The sequence below is a fragment of the Dipodomys spectabilis genome, unplaced genomic scaffold (genome assembly GCF_019054845.1).
Source record: "Dipodomys spectabilis isolate Male_0828 unplaced genomic scaffold, ASM1905484v1 ptg000002l, whole genome shotgun sequence".
In the NCBI taxonomy this organism is placed as follows: Eukaryota; Metazoa; Chordata; class Mammalia; order Rodentia; family Heteromyidae; genus Dipodomys; species Dipodomys spectabilis.
Window position 1 is genome coordinate 60,107,827 of NW_024870679.1, and position 19,611 is coordinate 60,127,437.

The following is a 19,611-nucleotide window of genomic DNA, read 5'->3' on the forward strand; positions in this document are numbered from 1 at the left end:
GTGTATCCTCTTTTCCCCAACTCTACCTAAAGGATTACTGTGTTACATTAGTTATAAGACTTGATTATTAAAAAGTCTAGACACTGCTCAGGGTCATGGACAGGCAGGATAAGGATCCTGCAATGTCATTAAAAACTAAGCATTGCCAGTCACACCAATGAAGCAGCCTGTCAGAATTAAGCAAGACAGAAAAGAGCTGGGTTGTGAAACCCAAGAACCAGCTGGACTGGAAATTTATGCAATTTCCTTTCTGCTCAAAGATACTTCTTTGAAGCTCTGGAAGACAGAAGACTTTGTGCTCTGTCTAGAAACTTAGAGGGGCCCTGTGAATCTCTAGCACATTCTCGAAAGTGTTTACCTTTTATCAACACCCTGCCTCTCACCATAGAAAGAGAAAATTTCCCCTGAGTCCCAAAGTCATAGCAATAAACTAAATATCATACATTTGTTATTCATGTATGAATTCATATGTTAGGTTTTCATTCAGTTAACAAAGATTTATTGAATGCCTGCTCTCCAAGCACAAAAGAAATAATGCTGTAATGACCATATAGTTATTCTTTCAGGGCTGAACAGATAGTAAGCATTCAATATTGCTTTATCTTCTGCCCATTTCCATTTTCTTGGGAAAGCTTTAGAGGACAAGGGCTCTGCCTTCTATACTGTCATCTCAGCAACTGGTGCAGTATTTCTAAAATATCAGGCAGTTACCGGTATATAATTATGCTGGTGACACCCCTTACCTGCCAAATGGGTCTTCCATTACTATTCAGATTTGTTTTCTCCTTTCTTCCATAATTTACAGCCTCGACCCACTGGCAGGAACAGGCAGCAATGCATACATAATCTTCCTCTTCCAAATCCATATCATCACATCAGGAGAAAAATTACTGAACTAGTTCACTGGCACCCCAACTAATCATCAAAAAAAGGGAAAATCATTGAGAAAAAGCTCACCAAGACTCCCACCATAGCCACCACCACCTAAGCCACATTTATATAAAAAATCATCGGCTTGTTTAACTTCCATCTCCAAAAGGGGGGGTCATCAATGCATTTTCAAATGTCCAGGAAAATGTTCCAGCTTAATTTATTGCTTACTTATTTCTTTTACTTGCTCCCTGTCTGCCTGACCACTCAACAAATATTTACTGAGTACTGAGTACTGAGTACTTGCTAAGCACCGGCCTAGAGCCATACTAAAAACAGATTGAATGCTATGAATCCTCCAGGGCTGATGAAAAGAAGAGAAGGTAGAGAATGTCATTGGAAAAGTGAGGTTGCGCTAATATTTGAAAAGCAATGGGTTCTGGACCTTCACAAGCAGGATCTCATTCACCCCAACCATCCACATGAGTTGGTGGGGACGATGACTAAAAAACACAAAAGTTGAGCAATTTGTCCAAGGTCATTTACCACAAGACACTGCAAGTCACACTGCTGAAGATGAGATTTTTGGCTGAGAAGCTGAGGTGGGCAGCTCCAACTGGACCTGAAGATTCTGAGTGAAGGTAACTCTTAATAATCCCAAACATATGTATATATATAATCTTGTACAAATATATGTGAAAGAAAAATTATATATATTATACATCCTCTCTCTGTCTCCCTTTATCTCACAGATATATACACACATGTACACATTTATGTGTGTCCATGTATATTTACATGCAAATATTGTCCATACTTATCAGATTTCTGTGACCACAGGGAGGCCAACAAGAGAAGTTATATGTAATCATATTTTAAAAAGCAATTAGTATTATCCACCCATACAGACCCCCATCCCAGAATATAGTAGATACCTGGTGTATCCTCTTTCCCCCTCCCCAACTCTATCTAAAAGATTACTGTGTTACTACCAGCACACGTTTTCTTCTTCAAGTTTGAACTGCTCTCCCATTGCCAGTTCCAAGTTTTCCTTTGGAACCATCTAACCAGTTCTACACTAGCCACATCTTTCCTACTACCACCCCACCACCAGATGGATGTCCCACAGCCTCTTGCCCATGAGTCATGTTTTATTATCTTTAAGCAGTTGTACCAATGAGTTGCCTTTTAACAAAGCAGTCTATGAATACAATGCATCTTGATCAGTGTTGCAGGAGTCCTTTTTAAACAAAACCACAAACTATGTTATAAAATGTGGCAACAATATGTATCCCTAAACTCCAACACATTCATGTGTCTCGCAATGAGGCAGAGGTGACAGAGGCAAGTGTAAGTCTGAGACAAGATGACAAGGCAGGACTCCAGCTTGTGCTTGCGAAAGGTAGGTGAGAAATCCTGCTCCAAAAGCATGGTCAAGGCCGCAGATGCTGAGTCAATAAAGGAGGTCATCAGAGTCTACACAGCATGCAGACTTTAGATGACTGTCTTCTTCCAGGAAAATCTCTACATACATAACGTTTGCAAAGAGAAGATGGATTCCAACTGGGCCATACAGGAATGGGGCTGCACAGCAAAGAAGAGACTGAAATGGACTTACTTCCAGGTCTAAAATACCGTTCTTCCCTGCCAAGTTGCTCTACTCCAAGATACAAGATGAGGGGCTAATACAGCTGAAAGCCACTTTCCACTTCACTCCCCAAGCTTTGTGCCTAAGAAACTGCTTGGCTCCACCAAGGATGGCAACTTTCCCTAATTCACACAAAGCACAGACTAGGACAGTGTATCATGGCCTTTCCAGAACTTTGAGCATGCACACATAGATGCACACACACTTAACTACACAAATATAACCACAAATGTGCAGAAAGGAACAGAGGTACGGATCCATATTTGCATGCATATAATTTAGGCGCATATACATTCAGATATGTTTTCTATCATGACATAACAACTAAGTATGAATAACAACTAAGTATGAATGTAGTACTAGCTGTACCACAACGTGACAGTAAAGCAGAAGAGGAATCAACTGCACGTAGAAGAGGATGAGTGCATGGAATGGCCTTGCTTTATAACAATCTGCTCTCAAGAAGTCTAACTCATTCCAGGAAACTAACATTAATCCTTTGGAGGACAGTATCCCCAGTGACCTAATCATCTCCCAATAGGCTCCAAACCTTAAAGGCTAAACAACCTGTCAGATCACTACACTTGGATGAAGCTTCCTAAAACAAAAACCCTTTAAGAACATAGTCAATCTATAGTTAAACCAAATTGCAATAGAGCGCACGCATATACACACGTGCATGCACACACACATATACACAAGTAAATGAATTTTTTCATAAACAGTATACACAAATAAATATAAATTAACCAGAGACTTAGACACAGACACAAGTATAGGAGATACAGATATATAGATACACTGATTCACAAACACACACTTACATGTACATACTTATACAGTCACATGCTCATTTACTAATTTATACACCACATATATATAACAACAGACACACACTCACACATACATTCACAAACACACAGACATAAGAGACCATATGTACACATATACACACAAACAGACCGAGGAGACATATATACATGCAGGCATTTGTAACCAGAACAACTCTTAGCAATTTTACATGACAGATTCTGATAAATGTTACTTATCAAATTTTTCAGAACTGAAAGATAAAGAATTATTTGCTTCTTTTGAAGACTCCTTTTTCACTCCTTAGCCAATCACATACGTGGCAATGTACAGTGATAAGATGATAGTGAGAACACTCAAACATCAAACCAAGGTTCCTCAAAAGACCACTCCTATGACCCAGCAATCCCACTTTTAGGCATTTACCAAAACTATCACAAACAAGACAAGACTATACTAAAGCTACCAGCACAACTATGTTTATCACAGCATTATTCACCATAGCTAAGATATGGAACCAACCCAGATGCCCCTCAGTAGATGAATGGATCAAGAAAATGTGATATCTATATCTATATCTATATATATATATGTATATATATACATATATATGGAATATATATATAAGTATATATATAGATATAGATATAGATATAGATATAAAATGGAATTCTATGCCTCCATCAGACCCCATTTGTTAGGAAATGGAAAGACTTAGAAAAAATTATATTAAGGGAAGTAAGCCAGACTCAAAGAAACATAAGTCCCATGGTTTCCCTTATTTGCAATAACTAGTATATGTCTAGGACAAGCAGAAGAAGTCAAAAGCTATGTACATATGACCATATATGATGATGCTAAGCAAAATGAACCCCAAGATAGGGACACAAGAGGTTTTATCTTTGTTGTTGTTCTTTTTAATGTACTTATAATATACTATGTGATTTTTTTTTGTTTCTTTGCATGTTCTTCCCCCATGGTACAACTGCTGTTGTCACTGTATTTGATTCTGGTGTCCTGCATCTTGTATATACATTTTTCTAATTTGGGTAGAGGAAGGGAAATAACAAAATGCTGAGATAAGGATACAGGTTGATCCACTGTAACAATGAGATGTACAAGACAGTATGTTGAAAACGAACTTTACAACTTTGCAGGGGAGAGGAGCAAGGAGGAGTTGGGAAAGTAGGGAGGAAGGGGGTGGTAAGGGAAAAATAAAGGATGTCTAACAATGCTTGATACAAAATGAACTCATTACCTTGCTCATGTAACTGTAACCCCTCTGTACAGTATCTTTACAATAATATATATATATATATATATATATATATATATATATATATATATATATAAAGAACAAATAAAATGCAATCTCTTCCAGAAAAAAAATCAAACCAACATGTCTGTGGATGCCCAGAACAGAGAGTGAATGCTTACAGAACTCTGTGGAGCATTGAAGTGGGGTGATAAAAGGGCAGAAGACCGCCAATGATTTATACTTGTCTGAATAACCTTTGCTCATAGGAATCAGTAAAGCAATGGGAGCAGGACAAAGGAACCCAAGTCAAGTTATTTACTCATGGTTTCCTTCTCTGTACTCCAGTGTTCTTATCTACAAAGTAAGAGGATTCAGAAAGATAAACCTTGAAGCATTTAGAACTCTTCTAAAGTCATACCCTAGCTGTGGCAAAGCAAGAAAGGTCTGAGTGGGGCTGGGAAGGTGGCTCAGTGGTAGAGTGCTTGCCTTGCATGCCTGAGGCCCTGGGTTCAATTCCTCAGCACCACATAAGCAAAAAGAAAAAAGCCGGAAGTGGCGCTGTGGCTCAAGTGGTAGAACACTAGCCTTGAGCTGAAGAGCTGAGTGAAGGACAGCACCCAGGCCCAGAGTTCAGGCCCCATGACCGGACCCCCCTCCCCAAAAAAGAAAGAAACAAAGGTCTGAGAACGTTTCCTACTGCTATATCTCATTTTTTATTTAACATCTAACACTAATAAAATCACAGGACGCCATATAATCAATGATGCCAGATACCAGGCTAAGACACACATCATAGCTGCATTGCTTGCAGGATAGTACTTGGTTATCATTCCTGCAACAAATTAGTGGACAACTACCTGTCATTGATGTTTGAAATCAACAAACCACCAATAACCTTTTAGAGGAACAAATATGAGCCCCATCTGTTGCCTGAGAAATTCCCAGTGACACCTTGTAGAAGAATCATATAAGATACTACCAGCATCAAAATTATCTCAGTGTTTAAGAGAAAATTTCCCAAAACAATAGTGTCACAGCATAGCATTATTTAAAGAACTGCTTCATTGCCCAATTCTTTTAGGAGTGTGTGTGTGTGTGTGTGTGTGTGTGTGTGTGTGTGTGTGTGTGTGTGTGTGTGTACTGAGGCTTGAATTTAAGGTCTCATGCTCTTGTTTGGCTTTTTTTGTTGTTCAAAATCTCTAAGAATTAGACTATGTTCTGGGGTAGCCAACATAGATGCTATATATTATTCTATTATTGTTATTATTATTATTCTGTATTATTCTCTTATTCTAAAACGTGGGAGGGAAGGTAGTCGACATCTAACCCACAGACAAGAGGTGAATTTCAGGACTTCTTTTGCCAGACATGCCTTCAAATTTTCTCTCTTCAAGGTGCTTTACAGTTTCTTAATATCTCAAAGGTGAGGCAAATGTAGATACTCACTTTGCGTTTCCTAGTTCTTATAACTTAATATTTCAAAGGTGGTTAGATGTGAGGAGAGCTTGCTGCTCATGGGCTTCTTTCCTGGTTCTAATTTTTGAGTCTCATCCTTTTATTATTAGTTTCACTAATAATATTGAAGTATATTCTACCTCAAAACCTCCATCAAAACCAAAAAGGGCTAGATGTGGAGGTTTGTCTATTATCTCAGCTAGGCAGGAAACATAAATAGGAGGATTGCAATCTAGGCTATATTTACCCCAGTCTGGGAAAACATGAGACTCTGTTAAAAAAAAAAATCATTGAAGCAGGAAAGTCTGAGGGCTAACTAAAGTGGTAGAGTGCCTGTCTGGTAAGCATAAGGCCCTGAGTTCAAACCCAGTACTGGGGCAGAAAGAAAGGAAGGAAAAATAAAATAAAAATCCAGGCCCCTGTGTTGAAATTTTATTAAGATTTCCAAGAAGTTGGTACCTAGCAGAGCAGGATCCTTCCATGCATCCCCTGTCCTCTGTATTCCACATGGAGCGTATGCATCTAATTGTCTGTGTTCACTTAAATCAGTAAGCAGGAAACTGATACTTGAACCTCTAGATCTTTTTGACCTGGAAGGCAATGGTCTGAATTCCTATACAACCCCACACAGGAATGTGGTTGTCTCTCAGGCAGATGCAGAGTGAAACAGACTTGATGTTCAGATCATTCAGGTTGGCTTGACACTCCCTCCTCATCTGCCCAACAGAGAAGCTGTGGAGTTGTGTGAAAGCTGAGGAGGAATACAACAGAGACTCACAGGGAAAACACTCTGCCTTGAAGGGCAGCAGTAACAGACTTGCTGCCACTGCTTTCTTCCTGGTGTAATTCAGGCACATTGGAGAAAACTCCTTCGATGGGAAGAATGTCATGGAAGGGTTTAGGAAATTGGGGATGATTCCCCTAGACCAGAAGAATCATGGCTGACATTGAGTCTCTTGCCTGCTGAGACAGCAGCTCTGTGAGAGAAAGGGGAACTAGCCAGCTCATCGGGCTACACCTAGTGCCTAGAATGCAGTTAATGCTCAACAAGAGAAACAATTAATTAAATGCATATCAGCAAAAGAGGGCTTACATTCATTTTGTGTAGCCCCAGTAAGAAAAATCAGTTTCTGAGAGATAGATTATGACGGTTTTGTTTTGTTTTGTTGGTTCGTTTTCTTTGGTGGTATTTGAGTTTGAATGACACCTACAGCCCTTTTTGCTTAAGTTCTTTCTCTAATAGGGTCTTGTGCTACTGTAGATGCTGGCCTGGTATTAGAGCCATCTACCTAAACTTCCTGTATAGCTGGGATTATAGAAGTGACCACCATGTTTGTTCCTTGAAATCGACACTTGTTCGCTTCCCTTACACCCCAGATTAGAATGGAACAACATGTTCCCATCTTTGCCTTCTGCAGCTGAGATTATAGTCATGTGCCACCGGGTTTATTACCTACATTTTTGACTGGCTGGCCTCAAATTACAATCTTCTTACCTCTGGTTCCCACAGAAATGGAGGGACAAAGGGTAAACGAATGCAGCAATAGTAGTTGCTAGACACAAGTGAGTGGGAATATGAGGGAAAAACTGAGGTAATGGAAAGGAAGGAGTGACATTGTCCTATTTAGGTAACTGTAACCCCTCTATATATCCCTTCATAAAAACAGTTTTTAAAAAAGCAACTATATGCAGCCTAAATTTTGACCTTTGGATATAAGCAAGTTTTCTAGCCTCCAAATGGACCAGATTTTAAGACATAACATTTATGACATGCACTTATGCATATTGGTGACAAAAACATTCTCCAAATGCATCCTTTAGAATGCCAAAAATGGTGAAGATTTCTACTCTGACAGCAAATCCAACTGATTAATAGTCGCTATCTTTCTTTCAGTAAGAAATGATGCTGGGAGGAGCTCCAATGGAGCAATTGGTTAGCATGCGGTACTTATACAGAAATGACGCTGGGGTCAGTTACTGATGCTCGTCAGGAGTGCATGAATGTCCTTTCCCTAGCCTTCCAAACTGTATTGATTGCTTCTCTATGAATCTGAATATTTTATCCAAGCCAGAATTGTTGAGTAAGGGTAACATCCATGCTTCCGTGTAAGGCCAATGAATTGGAACTGGATGAGCAGAGCAGTGCTTTTTCTTCCACATTAAAGGATTTTTTTCTCCCTTGATTAGAACAATTACTTGAAACACAGTGTCATTCAGTTCTAATTAAGTCTAAAGTTGTTGGGTTTTTGAGGATTATTTGTGCTTTACTTTGGGTTTTAGATACTGTAAATATAATATCCAAGTATCAGTAGGCCACCCTAGTTGTCTGATTTACCAGGCTTATAGACCTCTGTAGGGACAGAACTCTGAATAAATCTGTCATGACAGCAATGATGAATTACATTACTTCATAGCAATTGTAACCTTTGGAGGCAGAAGTCCAGACAGGTTGAGAAATGGAAAATGAGGACATGGGGGGACAATTCCATTAGCTGTAATCTAAAGACAAGGCCAAAAGGGGGTTCAAATCAATAGCACATTCAGGAAAGGGCAGGGGATAAACCAGTCCAACTTGGAAGAGGAAAGATTAAATATTTGCCATTGTTTCCTCTTTCTTCCTCCAAAGGAGTTTATTAATTCACACTTAAGACTATGCCTGCCCCAGTTAACTAAGGCTGAAAAATGAGTAATGGACTTGATCATTTAAAATAAAGACAATTACTTTTTACAAAATTTCCGTTTCCTCAATTTTTATATCTTTATTTTGATTACAGATTTTAAACCTCAGCATCCAAAGATGCCATGCTTTATATAAATTCCAAAGGTCGCTATAATGATAATCAGGTTTTAAAGTATGTCTCTTTGTCCATCCTCCTTGTTGTGAAAAGGTTCATGGCTAACGCTGTAGCGCTGAAAAGATGCTCAGTAATCCAGCTCAATTTCTTTATTTTGAGGCTCTCTTCTTTTCATAATTCAGTTACTCATGAGTGCTGATCCATGTTAAACCCTAACTATTTTTACTAAATACTTCTTCAACTAAACCTCCTGTGAAGTAGGTAACATTGCTTGCCCTTCATGGGTTTATTTTCCTTTAGGAAACAGACTTGTGTCATTGAAATAACAATTGCTACCTTTTACTGAACAGTTAGAATGTACAGATTGAACTTAATCTTATTTAATCTTACAGCAATCCTATGAGGTAAATATCATTTTCCTTCCTATTAACCAATGGCAAATAAATTTGTCAAAAACAAACAAACCACGCATAGTACCATGTACATGCCTCCCTACCTCTCCCCCCGCCACTCCCCTCCACCAGCATGGCATGCATTTCTGCTTCATCCTGAATGGTAGAGTACACCATTTAGCAGGAGGTCCAATAGCACTAACTGTCTAACTGACCTCACTTAAGTGGAAGTTAGACTCCCCAACTTCCCTGCCTTTCCAGACACACATTATCAGCAGAGGGAATATATTTCACCTGATAGGAATAACAACCACCACAACAAATTCTGACAATTTTCCCCCTCTGGAAATTTTTCCCAGGCCACCCCAAGTTGTAGCTCCAAATGTTTATTTGTATGTTTCCCATGAAACTCTCTCCCAAGGGAGTGATCTTCTCCTTTATGGGACTCCAGGGAATCTGTTACTAAGATGGAGATGGGTCTTCTGGGTATGGATCAAGAAAGATAATACTGCAGAAAAGTGCATGGAACTGAGGGCTTCAGTGAAAGGCAGGCAGAAAAAATAAACATCGCATGCTTTATTTATATGTGGAAGCTAAAAAGAAATGTTAGCCTGAACATACAATAGAGATTATTAAGAGGTTAAGAAGGATAAGAAAAAGAGAATAAAGAGAGACTGGATAGTGGCCAATAGGTAGTAAAACATAGTTAACATAGAATAAGTCACAGTGCATCATAGCCCAGTGATGGGGACTGTAGTCTGCAACGAGCAGTAATAGATTTTCTGAATAACTATAAGAAAGGTGTACGTTTATTACTCTGAACATGGAGTAATGATAAAGAGACAGAAATGTTACTCTGGTGTAATCAGCAGACATTGTATACTTGCATTAAAACATCACACTATACACGTAAAATACACAATTATTACATGCTATTCAAGAACAATTTAATGTCTAAGGAGATGGAAATGCTAATCATATTGATTTATTATTTCAGGCTTTATACATGTATCCATTTATCATAATGTTCTCCCTAAACATGCACAATTACAATAACAATAATGAATAAAAAATAAAATAAAAGATCACAGCTTTATGGAGTCAGCAGAAAGGATATCTTTCCTATATTTCTTATTCCTGAAGTCTCTACATAAACACCCTTCTCCAAGAAATCTTTCTGGCTGGGTATTTTATCCCTTTAGCACTTGCAGCTGGAACCACACCACAACAGAAGATTTGCCAGCAAGAGGAAGATGTTTGAGATGTTAATTTATGTTCTCTCACACAAGCTCTTATTTGCGGTCTGAGGAGAAGTGGGTAGAACATCTCTAGACCAGGAGTAAAGCGGAGAGAACCACAGTGCAGTGATATTTAAGTGTGGCTCTGAAAGAACAGGAATTTTCTGAGAGAAGGTGGGGAAAGGTGGTACAGACAGGGTCTGACATAGAAATGTGAACAGCCATGATGTGTTTGCTAAACAGCAGGACTTTGAGTGTGAATGGAATGGAATGAACTTGCATTGTGAGATGGATTTCAGTTTGGTATGAGATTGAAAAGACTTAGGTATAGGCTCTGGGATCTTGACTGCCTCTTGTCTTTCATGTTTTGAATAACTTACTACCTTTCCTCTATTAGATTATAAAAAAGAAGTAGAAAATAAAAGCTAGAAAGGATCAATTATAGAAATGAAAAACTAGTAACTATTAGTAATTCAGTTTCCAAAGACAGAAATGCTAAACATGCTTAAAACAAATTCATGTTAACTTTAATTAAAGACTTTTGGAACAAAGGACTTTGGAAGCAATGTGAAGAACATGAAATACATGAAAGAAAATGCTTTGTATTTCTTTTTTAAAAAATTCCAAGAAAAGAACCCCAGGAGAGAGACATTAACAGACCGCCTTTGTGTTGTTACTGCACAACATTGACTTAATTAGAACTCTTACTTCATCACATACTTCATCGTGTCAATCTTTTATTGTATAAATAATAACATAAATATTGCTATTTAAGGAAGCTGTCACCAAAACTTAAAACCAGAAAATGGCATTATACCTACCATGTGTCCATCTTCTTTTCTTATATCCCCACTCAAATTAGATGCTTTCCTAACTCTTTGCTTATCCCCTTTATTCATTTCATTTTTATTTTTCACTTTCAGTTTGAGACATCAATTTCTTATGTTGTGTTTCTTGCCTTAATATACAATTTGTAGTAACAACAGCACACTACAATATGCATATTAACTATATCTATGCTGTGATTTTTGTATGCACACAGAGACAGATATATTCATTATAATGCAAAGACTTAGTGACTCTGTTGCAAATAATTTTAAATTTTGCTGCTGATTATTTTCTAGTATGTGACTGCACTACCATGTATTTATCTATTCTGATGTCGATGAAGATTTAGGTGTTTTCATCATGACCTACTGAGTGAAGAAATCTCTGACCTCAGATCTTCCTCAGCTCTTTAAAGTAAGCATTATTTTCTTTGGTTTCCTGTCACCACATGGCCATACCATGGCTGAGCCAAGATTTCAAGCCAGTTCGAGAGGCATCTACATTCTGACATAGGCCTCCCACCTTTTTTGGAGGCTCAGTTTTCTACCCAGCGTCCTAAAACTCCCAGAGCCTTGCCCAGTTCACTTTTGTTTTTCTCTGAGCCCTTTTTATGAGTCAGCGGTGGAGTGAAGAGGGGATTTCCTGAGCAACCTCTGTCAGTAGATGTCAAAACAACATGTTCACTGAAGCAATTTCATGGGTAGGAGTTAGTTGTCCTTCAGATATTTGGTCCAGCCAGTTGGGTGGGGCTGCACTGACACAGCAATCTGCTTGAGTGGGTTTTCTCCTTTTTCTCATCTGTGTGTTTTCATGTGAGAAATAACAGTAACCTTTAACTTAGGACCAGAGTTGTATCACTTCCAAGGCTCTCTCTGAGTTAGCCCCCATTGTGCAGATTAGTGAAAGCTTGGTAAATTACTCCTAATCCAGGACGTGCTCTGCTTTTCTACAAAAATAGTTCTTACTTAAGTTAAATATACTACTTTAAGACAGAGTCTTTAGGAGAGACTGAAAATCTAGTATCCAGAACATTCTCCCATCATAATCATGACTATTAAAAGTTGCATTATTTCCAATGGAAGCTTACCCACACCGTACTTGTTGTGTTTTTTTAATTTAATTTTATCGTCAAGGTGATACACAAATGTAAGGTAGTGAGTACATTTGAAAACTACAGATTTCACTAAACTAACGCCATGAGCTAAGAAGGACACAGATGATAACCTGCTGTGGTTTGAAGTCCTTAGGACAGAACTCTTCCTCCAAACTCTTTTTCCCATTGTCTGACACAGAGATCAACACTCTACAACTCTCCCATGTATACCTGGGCTGTTTCTGACCTTCAAAGGAGCTTTAAGAAAGATGATATCTAACATGATTCCTAATAAGAAAAACAACTGAAAACTTAAATAGCTAATTCTCTGTTCTTTCAAACTCTCACCGGTATACATTGTATAATAGACCTCTCCAAGAATTATCTAATCTTCCCTGGACTATATCATTGTTTGACATGTTATTTACTATTGTTTAAGGCTCAACTCATGAAACCTGCTTACGTAGAAGTTACCTGGCTTTCCCTTGGAAGCCTCATTATGTAATAAAACTTTCAACATGGTGGGGGATTATTTGGGGTGTGTTGTGTGTGTGTGTGTGTGTGTGTTTGCGTGTGCACGTGCATCCATGCACGCATGTGTGTGTGTGTGGTGGTGGTATCATTCCCGACTGGTAAACCACAGTTGGAGTAAATAGTGTATCCTGCATCTTCACAATGAAGTCTCAAGTGAAACCTTGTGTAGTAATTTTCGTTTTGAATAATAGCATTTATTGCTAGGACTATTCTGGCACGTTTGCATTTTAACTCACTCAGTTGTATCACAAGAGTCCTATGAAGTAGGTATTATTCTCATTTAGCAGATGAGAAAAACCAGGTGGAGTAGAGGCACAGGTGAATTCCAAACTCTTGGTAAATAAATAGTAGCCAACAGAACTCAGGCAAGAGAATAAACACACCAATATACTTGATGCTAGGAGTTGGTTTCCAGATGTTGAAAGACAGGAAGGGAAAAGCAGAGGGCTATCAATTAACCTTCAGATCATTAGAGAAAGAGGAAGAGCCAATCAAGAAGGCAAAGAACAGGAGTCTTAAATGAAGTGGAGTACCTAGGTAAGTAGATTCAAATAGCTGTGTTTTTAAAAAATGTTTATTCTAGTTTTTTACTTTTTAAATAAGCTGCCATTTAAAAATTGCCTCTCTATCTAGGACAGAGCCTGGATGCTGGTGGACTCACCTTTCCATGATACAAAAGAGAATCTTTTCACATGATAACTTTTTTTTAGTTGTACAAACACGAGACATGAGTAGCCCTGGCAAAAGGAATTTTTTCACAGTCTTCCATGGTTTAGGCAGCCTGCTTCCCTTGAAATAGATTCACTTCAAATGGGTTCTCTTGGATAGAGGGGAACACATTTACATAGAAATCCAGAAGGCTCTGGGTGTTAGGTCTTTGAGATTAAATTTTTCTTAAATGCTCAAATTTATTATGCTTTTTCCCAATGTCTGCTTTTTTCCAATTTACTGTGCTCTTTACAGATCCCATGGAAAAAGTCTACTGGGAAAAGAGACACCATGGCCTAACAGGTACTCATGAGCACATTTCTGAAGAAATGATCTATGATCTAGGTTCAGGATCAATGCATACATGGTCACAACAGAAGAGTCATTTCAGCCAAATGTACAGCCTGTAATTCTTTTGGTGAGCATGCATTGAAGACTATTGGCAACACCTCTGTAGCCAAGAATATCACAGGGGAAGTGATATTCAATGCTCTGCAGCATTGAAGGAGCCTAAAACAGGAAAGGTGTGTCTGCACAGGAGATGATTATACTAAGAAAAGACCAGACCATGAGGATGGGCCCATGTATCAATCTCAGAAGCTAGAGCCACTGAAAACAGAGGGGCTGGTACACAGAAGAGTCTCTTTAATTCTTCCCTTGAGGGGCTGTATTCTGCTTTGGCATTAGTTAAGCAATTCCCAAGGAAAAACAATAGAGAGAGGGGAGCCAGAGATAAGCTAATCTTGTCTGTGTATCCTGAGAATGAGCTCTCAACTTCAGAGTTTCGTGAGGTGGGTCATGTGGTTATGAGAACAAAGAAGATACACTTACAATCTTCCTGCTCCCACTATTTAAATACTCATGATGCCTATTGTTTTACACATTTCCTGATATGCAGAAGATGTTCAATATGTGGTAACTATACACAGCACTACTGTATATCCTACTGGTTAAGACACCAAATTTTTACTAAAGGTGAAAGAGTCTTGCTATGTAATCAAGGAATGGTGCCAATAGCCACCTGGGTTTTGAATGTTATTCTGTAAGTGAACTCTGAGCAGGGCAAGAAGAGCTATTGTTTGAGATAAGGAAGGAAAGCTTGCTGTAAAAGGTATCAACACAATCCTACCGTAAGTGCCAACAATTCTTCCTGCAGCTGGAACCTGACAGACAAGGAAGGCTTACTATTTACCACTGCAATGACTTCTCTCCGAGCCCCTGAGTAATGGTAGAATGTGGCTGCGTTTGCTTACTTTTAGGCTTGCCCACATCCATCCCAACCCTGGATATCGACACACAGAGAGAAAACAGTTGCTTTTAGACAGGAGCAAGGTGGTAATTCTACGGATTTACCATATTCCTCTTCTTTTGTTTCTTTTACCTTCTCTCTCTCCCTTTAATTCTTCTTTACCTTTCTCTTCATTCAAATCCTACACTTCCATCATTCTCATCTGTGAAACCTCAGGAGTATTTCCTAGCTAGTCCCACAGATGTTCCACAGACAATGACTTTGTGGCTAAGTCGCTTTGGGAAACTCAGGATATCAAATATGCTTTCTCAAATTTCACAATGCAAGTAAGTCATCATGTGTCCATCTCAGAGGAGTCCTGTGGTGAAGAAACCATTTAATTCTGTTCTTAGCATTTTTTTCACCCCAGTACAATCATGTTCAATTATTTTCATAATATTTATTAATATCCCTCAGAGCATGATAGGATTTAGATCAGCTTATTCCCAGAAGAGGGAAAAGTGCAGAAGCACAGAGGTATTAAAAGAATTTTGATAAATAGGGGTACTGTTGGGGCATACTGAGGGAACACATCAGAGAGGTTTGTTGTGGCTCATGTATAGAAAAGAGGAGGGTATGGGAATCACTAAAATTCAGCTCAGGAAAACATCTTAAAATGTCATCTCAAAGTTACTAGGGAGGGAGAATGGGAACTGATCACACTGTCCAAGTAACAACTAAGCCTCACATGCTTCTCTTATATAGGGAGGATGGACTGGAAGCTTGTGGAAGCCTGGAAATGAAGTTAAGGAGGAGACCTGAGTCATAAGCAAAGCATTTGAAATTTCTTTCCCCAGTGCTTCCCAAGTTTTTGTCATATCACATATTGATCAGGATTCTTCAGAGAAACAGACCAATAGGAAATGGTATATATTAAATATATACATATATACACATATATATGTATGTATGCATATATACATATATAATATATAAATATACAATATAATAATATAATATTACATGTTATGGATACTATTTACATATATGTATGAATATAATATAAAGAGACTTATTAAGAAAACAGGCTTACTTGCTGATAGGATCCTCAAAGCCTTATAATATGTTGTTTATAAGTCAGAAACCCAGAAAGAGACAGTGGTATAATTAAAATTTTTCATCTCAGTCCAATAGCCTGAGATCTAGTGGATGGGGGTAGGACATCTCCTCTGATTCCAGGTGCTCTGGTGTTCCAGGCAAGAGAAGGAGAGAGAATTCTCTCTCTCTCGCTCTCTCGCTTTCTCTCTGAGAGAAAAAATTTGCCCTTCCTCAGCCTTTTTCTTTTAGTTAGTTCTCCACAGATAGTATGGTGCTAACTCACATTGACGAGAATGGATTTTCTTTATTCAGTCTACTGATTAAAAAGCAAATCTCGCTGGGTGCAGTGGCTCATGCCTGTAATTCTAGTTACTCAGGAGGCTGAGATCTGAGATTGAGGTTCAAAGTCAGCCCGGATGGGGAAGTCCATGAGACTCTTATCTCCAATTAACCACCAGAAAACTCAAAGTGGCGCTGTAGCTGAAGTGGTAGAGCCTTGAGCTGAAGAGCTGAGGGGCAGTGCCCAGGCCCAGGCCCAGAGTTCAAGCCTCATGACTGCCAAAAAACAAAACAAAACAAAAAAAAGCAAATTTCTTCTGGTGGTATCCTTAAAGACAGTCAGAAAGAAAAGTATTATCAGCTATCTAAGCATCATTTTGCCCAACTGAATTAATATATAAAATTCACAATTGTGGTACATATAGAAAGTGTTCATATATATATATATATATATATTAACAAAATACTTATTTATTTTTTTGTTGGTCGTGGGGCTTGAACTCTGGGCTTGGGCGCTGTCCTTCAGCTCCTCAGCTCAAGGCAAGCGCTCTACCACTTGAGTCACAGCACCACTTCCAGTTTTCTGGTAGTTTATTGGAGATAAGAGTCTCACGGACTTTTCCTGCCTGGGCTGGCTTTGAACTGTGATCCTCATATCTCAGCCTCCTGAGTAGCTAGGATTATAGGCGTGAGCCACCAGCGCCTGGCTATATTAATAAAATACAATGGGATCAATGGAGAAGTGAAGGTGTGGTTGAAGACCAGCCTAGCATGAAAAAGCCAAGCAAAAACATGAGTCCAAAGTTCAAGCCCCAGTACTAGTACAAAATAAATAAAATGAAAGAAAAAAATGAAGTAAATGGAGGAGGACACTTGGCCCTGAGCTAGGGAAAGCAGGATCTCAAACCATGTCACCACAGTATACTCTAGTGAACTTAGAAAGGGCTGCCCTAGGTGGCTGGCGGTAAAGGAAGACCTTTGTACAAGTAGATAAGTTAAATTAGCACAAAGGGCTCTTGAAGACTTTCACTGAGACCCAGAAAAATACCAAAAAAACAGCTGGTTCTTTTACTTCTGCCACCTGACCCTTATTCCAGCCACTTTTGGCACATATTTCTCTTCTGCCTACAGTTGTTCCCTCTAACACCCCTGGTCTTCATCTTGTGGTTGCCTGGTTAACCTGGGAATGACTCAAACATCACTTTTTCAAGAAAGTTAACTCTAAATCTTTCAAAATAAAAGTTTTCTTTCTCATCGCTTCATATGTATATTTTCCTCCATGACATTAATTTCAATTTACAATTGTGAGTTTGTGTTATCATCTGATTTGCTCTAACTAGACTCCTCCCCCCACCATTCCTGGGGCTTGAACTCAGGGCCTGGGTCCTGAACTGTCCTTGAGATTCTTTTGCCCAAAACTCTTAGTCTACCACTTGAACCACAGCTTTACTTCTGGGTTTTTTGGTAATTGATTGGAGGTAAGAGTCACACAGATTTTCTTGTTTAGGCTGGCTTCGAACCCTGATCCTCAGATCTTAGCCTTCTGAGTAGCTTAGGATTATAGGCATGAGCCACTGATGCTTGGCTTCAACTAGACTATTGTCATGCTTATTCTATACCCCATGTCTACCCATGTCCACCATCTTTCAAGGCCACCCTGATTCTTATTTTTCATCAGTTTACATACCTGGAAATAATTTTAGCCTTCTTCTCTAATAGTATGTAAATAAAGCTTCTAGATATTTTTAGTGGCTTTCTGAAACAGCTAGGGATTTCTACTTTCCACTGTTGCTTTCTGAGATGTAGAACTCCTCTCTCCTGCCTGATATATTTGCATAATTATTATGAAGCCTGTCATGTCCATATAATGTCACTCTACTTGACGTCACATTTGCTTGGTCCAGGAGGTGGATACTTGAACCCTGAGTCAATGAGTCCCATTCCTTAGGATTTTTAGGTCTGAGTTAAACAGAGTTGTAGCAACTTGTGTCTAATATACAGTATTTTGGAGCTGTGAGAGTCATACTATTACTTTTTGGAAATCATAGACCCATAGTAACAGTGCTGAATAAAGTTGTATACAGAGAAAAATCAGACTAGACAGTGTCCTGTCTAAGCTGTCAACTTGTCAGCTGTCAGGTTCCATTTGTTCTAGAGCCCAGAAACACTCAGTGTTGGGGATATCCTTGGATACTTCCAATAAATCCCACATTTGTTTTATTTGGTTTGAGATGAGATTGGGCCACTCTGTCACCTAAGTTGAAAACTAATTAATATGCATTGACTTCTTTTGAGAGAACTTTGGGATGACATTTGTTACTTGAATCAGTCAAAAGGATAGATTAGATAAATTAATGAAACATCCCAGATTTTTACATATTGATTCTAAAATATATTTACTTCAAGTTTTCACTGGGAGACATCATGATCTAATGGGAAGATTATAGGCATTGGAATAAGACTTGGGTTTGAGGCCAACTCCATCTCTTTTTATGTAAAACCTGTGACTCTGGTAAATTGACTGCAGTACTGAGTCTTATCTATTAAATGGAGTCCATAATACCCACCTTAGATATTTTTTTATCACATGGTGTAATGAATAATGCATTGAAGAATTTGACACTGAATCTGGCTCATACAAGGCCCTCAGCATCCCAAATCCATCACTTAAAATGTGCTACATGATTTTATTTACCACTGAGAAAGGAAAGGCTGGTTGATCTATGACATAGCATTGATTTTATGAGGTATTCTCATTTTGGAGCTGTTAAAACTATGAAAAGAGGTGTGCCTCAGAATTGATGAAATAGAATATATTTATTGGGCACTAGTGATCTATGCAATACTGTTAGGAATGGGTAATACAATAGCAAATAAGACTGATATTGTCCTTTAGGGTGCCTAGGATATAATCATATTAGATTATCAAAAGGATACCAAGTAACCTTAGATGCTGACTTTATCACTTGCAAAGATAGCTAAGGCCAAGAACTAAACCAGTAGGGAAACACTAGACTTTAATCCCCTTGTATGTTGTTAGATCCTATAGCAGTTATATTTTCATGCTCTGCATACAATCCAAAACAAATTGTCTGCTTACAATTAAAATCCTGCTGAGTTTCCAAGAGTGTATCCCCTAGGGAGCTATTTGAATACCATCTCTTATCCACAATGACGCAATTCTACTTTTAAGGGACAATTAAGGGGTTTCCTTGTAAGTCAGGCCAAACTTTCTCCAAAATACATGAAGGAAATGCCCGGAAAAGAAAAGCTTTGAGGCTTGTTTTCATACTGTCAGTTAAGAAGAACAATTTCCAAAATGGGCTGAATTTTCTTTTTATCCAAGTTGGAAAGCTGGTGCTTTATAGTCCTTTACC